The 12,193-nt window shown below is 41.0% G+C and overlaps 1 long non-coding RNA gene across 2 annotated transcripts; it reads right to left on the bottom strand.

Annotated features, from left to right (window-relative positions):
• Positions 1–3,504: 3,504 nt before the first annotated feature.
• LOC110367881 lies at positions 3,505–4,579 on the bottom strand. 2 transcript variants are annotated; one of them, XR_002427771.2, is made up of 3 exons: positions 4,405–4,419; positions 3,792–4,324; positions 3,629–3,719 (listed from the first exon to the last, which is right to left on the bottom strand). It is a non-coding gene; the product is annotated as an uncharacterized LOC110367881 (long non-coding RNA). The 2 variants fall into 2 exon arrangements; XR_002427770.2 differs by having other exon boundaries at positions 3,505–3,719; positions 3,792–4,579.
• Between the last annotated feature and the right edge of the window lie 7,614 nt (positions 4,580–12,193).

The following is a 12,193-nucleotide window of genomic DNA, read 5'->3' as shown; positions in this document are numbered from 1 at the left end:
TAGTTTCATTCATCATAAGGGGTCTTTGGGCTGCTCTTTGTCTGGTCCCTCATCTAGGACCCGTCTGCCTTGGGTGAGCCTACTAGGGTCATTAAGCCCCTGACAGCATAGCTCCTAGGATCATTGGGACACTCAAACCCCTCCACTATGATAAGGTGGCAGTCCAGGGGAGGGGTTAGTGCAATACAGTTACTCTTAATAACAAAATTAATAGTTGTCATGGATTAGTTTTGGTCTGACCTTGTTCCCTGGTATTTTCCAGTTCCTCTTCCTCTCACTCAGCTCACCTTCCACTCCCTCAGCAAACAGTCATACCTGTTAGACTTTAATTAGTCAGAACTCACTCCACCTGCCAGCCTCCCTACATAAGCTTCCCTCAGTCTTCTCTTCCCCGCCGGTTCGTCATCATTCTCCACTCATTCCACATCTGTGAGCCTACTTTGCTCCCTGTTTAGTTGCTGGAGTTCCTGCCACTTCTGTGTCTCAAGTGAAGCCTCTGCTAGCTGCTGGATTTCAGGCTACCTCTCTGCTTTAAGTAAGGCCTCTGCTAACTGGACTGCCTGCTACCCCTGTGCCCCAGGTTTGCTCTCTGCTCTGTTGCTGGACTGTCTGCTACCCCTGTGCTCCAGCAGCCCTACATCTCAAGAACTCTCTCTGGTCCTCCAGCTCCTGCTCCCATCTACACTCCAGTTCCAGTCCAGTACAGCCTCTCTGGTTTGCTCATCCGCTACTCATCTTTCTTTCAATAAACTCTCAGAAATAAGCTCTGTGAGTGTGTGTGTGCTCTGTCTAGGTTCATCAAGACTAATCACGACAATAGTGGTTGCCACAAAAGATAACTTGCCCGAAAAAACAAAATATTTTATGTTCATAAGGAAAAATAAACGTTTGTATACTACAGATTGTTACAGTAGATTGCAGATTGTTCCTTCTGTCATGCTTGGCCCCAATAGGGCCAAGCATGACAGAAGATGGATAGATGGATGGATCCACTGACCCCGCTCTGAAAGTTTATGTGGCCTAACACTTCGTAGCGGAGTTGCTGTCATTGCCAAACGCTTTAATTTTGTTGTGATGCAGTTGACTGAAGAATATTTAGGAGTGAGGACATTTCATGACTGGATTTGTTGCCCAGGTAGCATCCTATCACAGTTCCACGCTGGAATTCACTGAGCTTCTGAGAGCAACCTAGTCTTTCACAAATGATTGTGAAAACAGTCATAGATGCTTGATTTTACACAACTGTGGCTATGGAAGTGATTGGAACACCTGATTCCAATAATCTGGACGGGTGAGCAAATATTTTTGGCAAAATAGTGTATGGCCAATGCACTTAAGGTTTAAGGTTTTTTATTTTGAAATTCCATATCAAATCTTAATGAGCTTTGTTGAGCCTCATCTGGAGGTGTTGTCCTGTCCTGCTAAAGTGGCAGCATCAATTGATTATCTACTATTTAGTTGCTAGAGTGACAGCAACTTAGGTGAAAATTACTTAATATGTAGAGATTTCTAATGGCTCTTATTTTGAAATGCCACATCAGAATTGTCTGAAACTTGTTGAGCCACATCTGGGGGTGTTCTACTGTCATGCTGAACACCTCCAGTGTTCAGCATGGTAGTATAAAACAGCAAAAATTTAGTCAATCTAGAGATTTTTAAATGCCTTTATTTTTAAAACACAAATGATGTAGATGCAGTTTGATGAATAAGTTCTGAAGAACATCATCTGTCATCTGTAAGTGAAAGTAGTCAGCTGTAAAATAAAACAGTGTTTTGAGAGTTTTTTAGGCTAAAGAGTGTCACATAAAGTATTGCATTAAGCATGGAAACATTTTTAATATATGTAAATATGTGTGGAAACGCGTGGTAGATACACCGCAAACATACTGCTTTTATTTTGAAAAGTAGTCTCAGTCGCCTCTGCCGTAATCCTTAGTGTTTGCAAGACCAAAAAAATCAAGTGAGGGCTCACTTGACCGCAGTGAAATACTGACGTTGTTATTGTCAGAGTAATACATAATTAGCTGTTCTCCAGTGTTTCATTGTAGACTGAGTTGTTTGTTAAGGAATAGATCCCCAGGTGATTTCACATCTTAGTATTTTTTATCATCTGTAGATTCGGTTCCAATCATTAGTCATTGTTCTGTTCATTATGATTTATGTAGCTTATTCTTGTTTATTTTAGTTCCATATTTTTCTATTTCTCTTGTTGCATTCCACTTGGCTCAGAAATCCAAAACAGGAGGTGGGAATGGAGTAAACTTAAGTAAAAAAACGTTCCAGTTAACACAGAGAAATTAGGATTCAAAAAAAAAACAAAAAAAACAAAAACTTAGGATTCCAATATGACGATGGGCAGGAAAGCTGTTGTTTTTTGTTTGTAGTACCTGTTATAAACGTCCTTTAAAGCTGTACTTTCCTCATGCAAACGGCACTTTTAATTTGTTGCAGCCGCTACAACTATTTTCGACCCACTCTTACAACTGTGTCTTGTATGATAAACATGTTTCGTCTCAGCTTACTGTTGTTAATGCGAGGGCTGTCATAAAAGATCTAACAAGCGGCCCTAAAAATTTCTCCGTCTTTCCGAGGGGAAGATCCGACCATAGCGGCCGTTACAGTTGATTTTTCTGATTGGAATATCGGGATTTCCTATTTCCGACTGCAAATGGAATGCAACATCTCTCTTCAGTTTAGTCGTTAGTGGGTTTATCTTGTTATTGAGTCTGTTTATTTATTATGGTCTTCATTTCTTCTATTTGACTCTTTATTTGGTCTATTTATTGAGTCTTTACTTATGATCTTTGTATTATGTTTAGAGTACCCCCCCCCCCCCGTCTGTTCGGTCTCCTTCAACTCAGCCTTCTTGCCCTCATTAGCTCCTGATTCACTCCAGCTGCTCTTCGTGCCTTCCTTTTCCCTCTCCTAGCAGGTCTGAATTCAATCTACAGTTAAGCACGTTATAAGTGTGAACCTCTTATGCCCGTTAACATTGAATGCAATACGAGGTAACCCGACACTGGCTTGAGAAAGGTTTGAGTGGAGGGAAGTGAGAGGGGAGCCGGACGGCGTTATACCATGCGCATGCTCTGCCAGATATGCGTTGGCTGCAGTGGGAATACACAATAACAGCATATCGCTGAAGAAAACAGATTGAATATGACCAACACAGCTACTTTTTATGATATTTGGGCACGTCGTTAGAGTTGCATCCTTGTGTGGCCCATGGGCACAGAGAACAATAGACTTAGCTGTAAAACCTGAATGCTGACCCAGAATGAGTTGGATGTAAATTACAGCTGATTACTCTTCCAACAAAACATGAAGGTTTACTCTAATGAGCATCACCAGGTTCATCATGTTGAACAGATGCAGGGAGACTTCCATCTGAGCTACAGTTACAATCAAAAGCTCTGTCTCTGACGGAAACCAGTAGGAACCTTTTCTGAGAGCTTCTAGCTGGATTTGAATCCTGATGTGAAAAATGTACATTGCTTGGATCAGTGAAAATCACAGCATTTATTCTAAACATGATCATAATACATTGATTCATCCACATCCATATGCACATAAGTGTCATGGTTTTTATATGTCTTGCCCACATGCAGACACAATACAGAAGACAGAGTGCAGTTTAAAAGTGTTTATTAAAGGGTTCAGGTACATGGATCTCACGGGTGTGGAGATCCGTCGAGGTCTGAACGTCAATGCCGGAGGAACTGTGGGAAGAGGAGGAGGGTGTTTACGAAAGACTAAACCAGATAGAAAATCCCAGAAGCCGAGGCGCTTACCGTTTAGTTGAGTGAACCTAACCGGGGAGGGGAAGGTGAGGGAAACTCTGAGGCCGAGTGTTCACAAGGATGGCTGGTGGTTAGCAGCTGGAGGGCGGACTGATGGCAAGACGGCGAGGGATCCGGAGCGAGCCACGACAGACAGGGGAGACAGACAGTTTGACCAGAGATCAGAGGGAACCAGCAGAATCCAGGGAAGTGAAACCTCGAGCCCAGCTGGGTAACATCCAGAGAGTACGAGGGGGAATGCCAGAACAACATCTGAGCTTTGGGGATTCTTGGAAGCTGGTTTGTCGAGCGAGATGTCAAGACGGGTGAGTAATCCAAACACAAAACTACAAGAAAGGCAGGAGATCCAAATATGTCAGGTTCCAAAGTTACAAAAAAACTCACAAGTTCAGGTTTGCAGGATCAGGTCAGAGGCCACGTCGTACCACGACTTCCATCTGTCTGTGCCTTCCTTAAGACACCAGTGAACAGCGCTCCCAACGAGCCGCAGATGTGGGCCACGCCCCCCAGCAAACTAGAACCACCTGTGGAGCAGAGTTAGAGCACCGGCCAAACAGAGAACCCTGACAATAAGTACTTCTGGCTTTAATTCAATTCAATTTACCAGTCAAGAGTGGAATAAATAAGGTTTTAGCCAGGCACATGATATGCTTTCTAAAGTTATAAAGAAATCCTCAAAGCTGTTTTCATCGCTTAACTTGTTCAATTTTTACTCCTGAAAAGAAGGGAAACTGCTTCACCTGATTTGACAAACGACGGTGCTGCTTCTGGTTATAATTTATCCAAATCCATGTCATCATGAGGCCTTCCCTGAGATACATGCCTCACGCCTGCAGAGGAGTGGGCCTGGACTTGCAGTTAAAACAACTAAATTGGTGTTGGATACCCTCAAACCTTTGATACTGATGTATAATGTCTTTCTGCAGCTGTACCTCAAAAGCTTTCTGTTGTTTGGGCCTGAAGGATATTTGCTAGGTCTAATATAGTTGGCTCTCTGCCCTGTCCATCCTTCCCATCAGCTCCACGATCCTCATTCTCCTAATGTGCATTTCCTTCCTTATATTGTTGTGCCATCTAGCCATGTGAAAAAATTGCATTGAATTGGAAACAAATGAAACAGGAATTTTACAGGCACAAAGAACTGCCCCCTCAGCAGGGTGCTGTTACTATAAAGCCATGCTTCCCACAGACAGACGTCCTCATTTCCCGCTGTTTCGTTGAAACAGCATTGGTGGGAAACTCATCCTCTGCAAGCAGAGGACCCGACTGGGTTTGAAGAACTGCCGACTGGATCAAGGCTAAGTCTGCAGTCTAACTTCTGCGTAACCAGACGCCGGAGTAAAGAATCCGTCAATGCCGAAACCAGTCTTGTGTTTTTTTTCTCAGCTGTTGCAGGGAGCTGGCTCTAGACGGCGCAGAGCGGCCTCTTGCCTGCAGCCAGCACAGGATCCAGTTTCCCTAGCTGAGAGCAAAAGCTGAGCTGAAATCGCCCGCTGCAACCGGGTCAAAGACCCGCATAAAGGACCCCGGAGCGGCCTGCTCCAACCGCCACGTTCCGGCTAGCACATAGCTACCACACGTTGCTGAACTGACACAGAGGCACTGACAGGTTTGGCAAATAAATAAAAAGGGAAAGTACAGGGCAGTCAAACTTTTTTACAGCAGCAGGCCACACACTATCAGGTAGGAGGGTGCACTTATGTCGGTGCCCGAGCCCCAGAGGGGATAATTTTGAAAAATAGTCTCCCTGATGTATTTTGGAAGCTTTTAATACAGGTGATTATTTAAAGAATAGAGTTAGAGTGCATGTTTTAAATTGAATAAAAGGCAAAAAAAGAAGTGAATGATCAATTCTTCAAAAACATCCTTTTATTATTATTATTCTTAAAACATTATTTTTTCACTTGATGTAATCATCATGTTTTAACAAGGTAAGGTAATCTCCATTTGCATAAAATTAGTTGAATTTGAATTATTAGCACTATATAAACAGATCAGATTAGGTATATGACAACTTACTAACTTCAATCAGAACACCAACAATGTTTTGATCCAGGTTTTTCGCGCATGCGTGCGGGACTGGTAGGCAAAAGGCAAACACAATGTTGGACGAAAACAAAGAAAAAGACGAGTTCTCAATGTATTTTTATTCTTTAAATAACGTATTACAAGATCGTTATAAGAGTGAATTGATGGTTGATGGTATCCGATTGCCAGATCCATCCAGCAAAAGCCTGAAGGGATGGAGCGAGTCTGTGAAATGCTGGCCAAGGGTTCCGTACAGCGACATATACAGCTACCTTATAGACCAGTTCATTGTTATTGTTTTGATCCGGGTTTTTCGCGCATGCGCGTCGGACTGGTAGGCAAAAGGCGAACACAGTGGCGGATGCAAACAAAGGAAACGAAGAATTCTCGACGTATTTTTCTTCTTTAGATAACGTATCACAAGATCGTTTTAAGAGTAAGTTGATGGTTGATGGTATCAGATTGCCAGATCCACACAGCAAAAGCCTAAAGGGATGGAGCGAGTCTGTGAAATGCTGGCCAAGTGCTCCGTACGGCGACATATACAGCTGCCTTATAAACATGACAGGCCAGTACAGACGAGAGAGCATGAAAGCCACGAAACCACTGGATGGCTACAATTATTTTATATCGGGACATAGGCACCAGCAACCCCTGTGACCCCATGAGGGGTTAAGCGGGTCAGAAAATGGATGGATGGATGGATGGATGTTCAGACATGTTTGTGTAACATACGAAAGCGGAGTCGGACACAGACAGCGCCTCAGCAGAGAGGAAGACCCACCACCAGTAGGTTAAAAACGTCCACAAAGGATTATTTTGGTGTTTTGGTCTTATTAATCCTTTTCACAGACTCATGCCAGAGGGTTTGCATACATTGTACATGTACGTATACTGTTACGAAACGTTTACTTCTTGACTTAAGTATATATATCCTATTTTTTTATTCGTATAATTATTTAAGTAGAACAACGACCAGTCCAAAATTAAGTTGTATTTACCGGAGATGAAGTGTAGACAGCAAATTCTGTCGTGGTATGATGGCTCCCACAGTCGATTGGGAGTGTCTGCCACTCCCAATTAGGATTCTTTTCATTGAAAATATCCTTTTTTTTTCTTCTTTCTTCGGTAAAAGGAAAGAAACGTACATCCGACGATTTGGAATGCCTCTTTGTGCAACCGGGAGCACAACAAGTGGTAGGCATTGTTTAGATTTCAAAAATAAACTAAAAGTACGCTCTAATTCACCCGTTTTGTCATGGTAGACGAGAACAGTACTGTTTTTGCCTACCAGCAGGACCCGGATGTAGCTCGTGACGTCACGCGTGAATTGGTCTATAATCGGGGAAATGTAGGCGGCGGCAAGAGCTGCTGTAGACGGCGATTTGCCGCCGTTGACCGGCTACTTATGACTGCCCTGAAAGTATGGTGTATTTAGAAGATTTACTTAATGCGTGTTCACGTGTTTTTAAAAATGTGGAGCTAACCGACATGGCTCCTGTTAGCATTTTGAAACCATGCCACACTGATGTAATTCGAGTGTGTTTTTATGGTTATAACAAACGTTATCTCCACAAGGGTTTTATACATTGATGGGATATTAATGTTTGTGTTATCCGGTCCGCTCATTATGACCAAAATAAACTGAAGCTTTTTAAAGTTAGCGTTGAATGTCCGCTAGCAAAAATGCTCTTAGCTTCCTGGATAACATACAGCATAACTACGGTTCGTTTCAAACATAATGTTTATTTTGTTTCGGTCCACCATCATTCAATAGTGCTACGAGCATTATTACTGCATTAATATGGAGTATAAATGTCGATTTAATGGTGTTTTTGTATAACTTTAGGATTAACCGATTGTAGCAAATGATCACTACAGCGACCCATAGCTACCCAGAGATATAATTGCATCAATAAAATCAAGCTTTCTAAAGTTTACTGATTTTACTGAGAAAATCATTGTATAAAATGTTATTTTATCAAATAATGTGAATGTGGACCCAGTATTCAGACAGACGGGGTCACAAAAAGACTGTGTTGTCCCGGGCCCTACCAAAGCTGTCAGCTGGCCTGCTCTGATGTTCTTTTAATGAAACAATATTAGGTAGATTGGACAACACGGAAGTAATAGCAGCATCAATGTTAACGCTTGCTTCCTCAACGAGCCGCCATTGCTATAAAAACAGTCTCACGTCATGGTCGCGTCTCCGCTACGTCACATCTATGAAATGCCAGCCCTGTGTCCTGATTGGCCAGAACATAAAATTGGTTGGAGAAATCACTTTCTACCGGCGATGTCCCAGAAGTATGTGAGTGGAGCTAGGCGGAGCAACATACAGCTGGCTTTTGTCAGGTTAGTTATAAACAGACATACACATCATTTAACAGTGGCTTTTAAAGAGGAAAAAGTTGTTAGAGCCATAAATAGAAAATATTTAAGTTATTTGTATGATGGTTTGCTTTTTATTTTTATCATATTTAGTAAGAATATTTGTTCAGGCCATTTTATTGTGAAGTTTAGTTTTACTTTAAAAGGCTTGCTTCCTGTCGAGCCGTATATTGTATTAGAAAAAACTATGGATGGATTATCTAGACACAGAGCAATACAGTTTTACCGTGTAAACTGTGTACGACTTGGAAAAGGAAGAACTTCATTTTTTATAGATAAAGATTTTTTTTGTTAAAATTCCCAGTTTGCACGTGTCCTTTACTTCCAGTGCTGATAACATAAAAATGACACACTTAAACCATAACAAAAACTCAAATCATGACATAATGTTTTGTTTAACTCGGGATTTGCGTTGTAAATGGCTTGAAACACATACCAAATGTTATGAATTAGTTGAGCTAATTGAACTAATTCCATGTTCTTTAAGATGAACTTTGCTTCTTTAACTTAGATCTGCAGTGAACCAGGATTCACTGAACTGTTCTGATGTTATTTGTTTCTTTTGTGTGTACATAGTTCCTTAGCTTCTTTTATCTTCATTTTGCTTAGCTGTTTTAGTTAAGTTTCACTAGCCTTGTAGAGAGGATTTGTTGATTGAAATATAGTGTTAATTCAGAAAACCGTATTCTATAATGATGTTCCCTAGATGTTAATTTTATTTCTGCTGTTAAATTCTTGAAGTTGTCTCTCATTTATTCTATATGTGTGCAGAGTTTCCTGTTGAGAGAACACCAATGCTCGAATCATTCCTTTCAACTATTGTCCCAATATGAGCCTTTGGGGCTGATATTCACCGGACAATACCTAACAGACAGAGAGTTATTTAGTAAACATTGAATAATTTTAAACAGTGTGTAATAGCACAACAATCTGAAGGGGCTTACTTGGCTTTACCCCCTCTAGCTCCGCTTTCTTTTACTCTTTTTGTTTCATTTGTTTGCGGAACCAAACAAAACAATAGTGGAATAGAGCATATATTTACCTATGTCCTTAACTGGCAGTAAAGTACAAAGTCAAAGCTATAAAAAATATTAACTGTTTAATTTTTCAAAATAAAAGGTTAACAACAATCCATGGAAAAGCCAATTTTTCAAAAATCTAGAACAAAAAGAGGTCAACTAAGACAAAAATAACAAACAAAAACTGACCTGCTCACTTTGAACAAACGGGGATATACAAAGGGTAGCCTACAAAGGAAGGGAAGGAAGACACTAAAGGCCCGTTTACACTACACCTAAAAACCGAGCCATGCCGAGACCGGTCCGAGCTTGGTCCAGTTAACTGAGATAAATGCAGCCGTTTACACACAAGAGTTATCTCGGTTATGGTTCCTTGGTTGCTCCTCGCCTCCTAGTGGCGATCTGCGTTACTACCGCTCTTTGGGATTGAAGGCGGGACCGAGCAAATCAAAATGGCGGCACCCGTAATATTCAGGATGTTATTGTTAGACATAGAGTCGGCTTTTGGGACGTGGATAAGACAAATGAACGTCTAATAAGGATTTACAGACGCAGGAAACAACAACAGACGCTGAGGTTCATAAGCAGAGTCATCTCTGGAAACTGTGTGGCACGGTAAGGAAGCTAGTATTATTATGAATGTCTGAAATTTGTCTGAATGGAGTGTGAATCGGGACGTGCAGCCAGACACGCCGGGAAACCCGCTGACAGTCAGCTGACTGTAAGGGGATGACGCGGTCTGCTCATGCGCTCCTCGTTATCAGGGAACCGGGCTAAAAAAAACCAGTCCGAGACCTGGTGGGGAACTGGTCTGCAGTTAGCGCGGTCCGGTTATCGTTAGCGCGGTCTGGTTCAGTCTGCTGACCATTTACACACAAGAGTTATCTCGGTTACCGAGCTCGGACTGGTCTCGGCTCGGTTAAAAAGTGTAGTGTAAACGGGCCTTAAGACAAACAACCATGAATAAACCTAAAGAAATAACCCAAGCCAATCTATTATTATTAAAAGACAATATTCATACAAAAATATAATCAAAATGTTTTCAGTCATTAATGTTTTCAGTCATTAGCATTGTTATGAATTAACCATACCATTTTTCAGTCCCCCCATGTTCTTTACCCAGAAAAAGTAGTCCTCTCCATTGTAGACTTCTGTAGTAATAAAAAGACTCTTGAAACAGAGACTATATTTTAACATATTTAATCTAACAAGGCAGAGGGATATTTACAACTTCCGTACTGTAATCTTACATATAAAAACATATGGAAAGCTTCACATCCAGAAGCAAGAATGCCAAACTCTCAGTTACATTAGATAGAGATGAAAGATCTTTGGTAACTTCTCCAGAGTCTAGCCTCCCTGCTTCCTGCAGCCTAATGGGGAAAACCTGGTCTGATCCGGAGAGACGGCATCCATCCTACTTTGGATGGTGCAGCTCTTCTTTCTAGGAATCTGGCCAGATTTATTAGTTCTCCTAAATGCTGACAACCGAGGGTCCAGACCAGGAAGCAGAGCCGTAGTTTAACACACCTCTCTGCAGCTTCTGTACTGTTACCCACCCATTACCCTATTGAGACGGTGTCTTTCCCATGGCCAAAACTTAACAGATAAAAAAATGATCTAAAAGGAACAAATCATAAAAATCTAATAAAAATAAATATGGCTCACCTTGAACCAAAAAATAAAACAATTAAATGTGGTCTATTAAATATAAGGTCTCTCCCTCCAAAGACTTTGTTAGTTAATGAATTGATTTCTGATAATCAGATTGATTTAGTTTGTCTCACAGAAACCTGGCTACAAGAGGACTACACTAATACAAATGAGTCAACTCCCTCCAATTATTCAAATTTCCACATTCCCAGATCTGTGGGAAGAGGAGGAGGAGTGGCAACCATCTTTCAGTCTGATTTATTAATTAGTCCCAGGCCAATTAATAATTACAGTTCTTTTGAACATTTAGTTAAATTATCCAAATTGCAAAGCAATAAAACCTCTTCTGTTTGTTGTTTTGTATCGTCCACCGGGCCCTTACACTGAGTTTTTGGATCAGCTGTCAGACTTCTTATCTGATCTGGTGATAAACACTGACAAGGTTATTATAGTGGGTGATTTTAACATCCATGTTGACACTGAATGTGATAACCTTAGTGTAGCCTTTAAAACTATCCTAGATTCGATTGGTTTTGCTCAAAATGTGCATAAATCGACGCACTCTTGGCTCCATACTTTAGACCTTGTGCTGACATATGGCATTGATTGTGAAGAATTAACAGTATTTCCTCACAACCCTGTCCTATCTAATAATTTTTTAATAACATTTGAGTTTAATCTAACTGAGTTCTCCACCCCCAAAAGAGGGTTCCATTATAGTAGATCTTTATCGGACAATGCTGCATCAAACTTTAAAGAGTCTGTCCCCCTCTTAATATCCTCCGTATTGCAGAAATACCCTGCAGATACCAGCAATGTTGTTTCTTTCCATTCACAAATAGATGTCTTTGTTAATGGTATGACTTCGTCATTGCGTTCTGCATTAGACAATGTAGCTCCCTTGAAAAAGAAGGTGATTATTCACAGGAAGCTGGCTCCCTGGTTTAATTCAGAGCTGCGTTCCCTGAAGCACAATGTTAGGAAATTGGAGAGAAATTGGCGCTCTACACACCAAGAGGAATCCTACCTAATGTGGAGGGACAGTCTATTGTCGTATAACAAGACCCTTCGCAGAGTCAGAGCAGCATATTTTTCATCATTAATTGAGGAGAACAAAAATAATCCTAGATTTCTCTTCAGTACAGTTGCCAAACTTACACAGAGTCATAGCTCCGTTGATCTATCCATTCCCTTAGCTCTTAGGAGTAATGATTTTATGGGATTCTTAAATAAAATTGATTCCATTAAAAATAAAGTAATTGGTATCTTCCCAAAAATTATTACCTCGTACTCAGTAAGTGA

This window comes from Fundulus heteroclitus, unplaced genomic scaffold (genome assembly GCF_011125445.2).
Source record: "Fundulus heteroclitus isolate FHET01 unplaced genomic scaffold, MU-UCD_Fhet_4.1 scaffold_601, whole genome shotgun sequence".
Classification (NCBI taxonomy): Eukaryota; Metazoa; Chordata; class Actinopteri; order Cyprinodontiformes; family Fundulidae; genus Fundulus; species Fundulus heteroclitus.
Note: the sequence above shows the minus strand (reverse complement) of the source record. Positions and strands in the feature narration are given on the sequence as shown.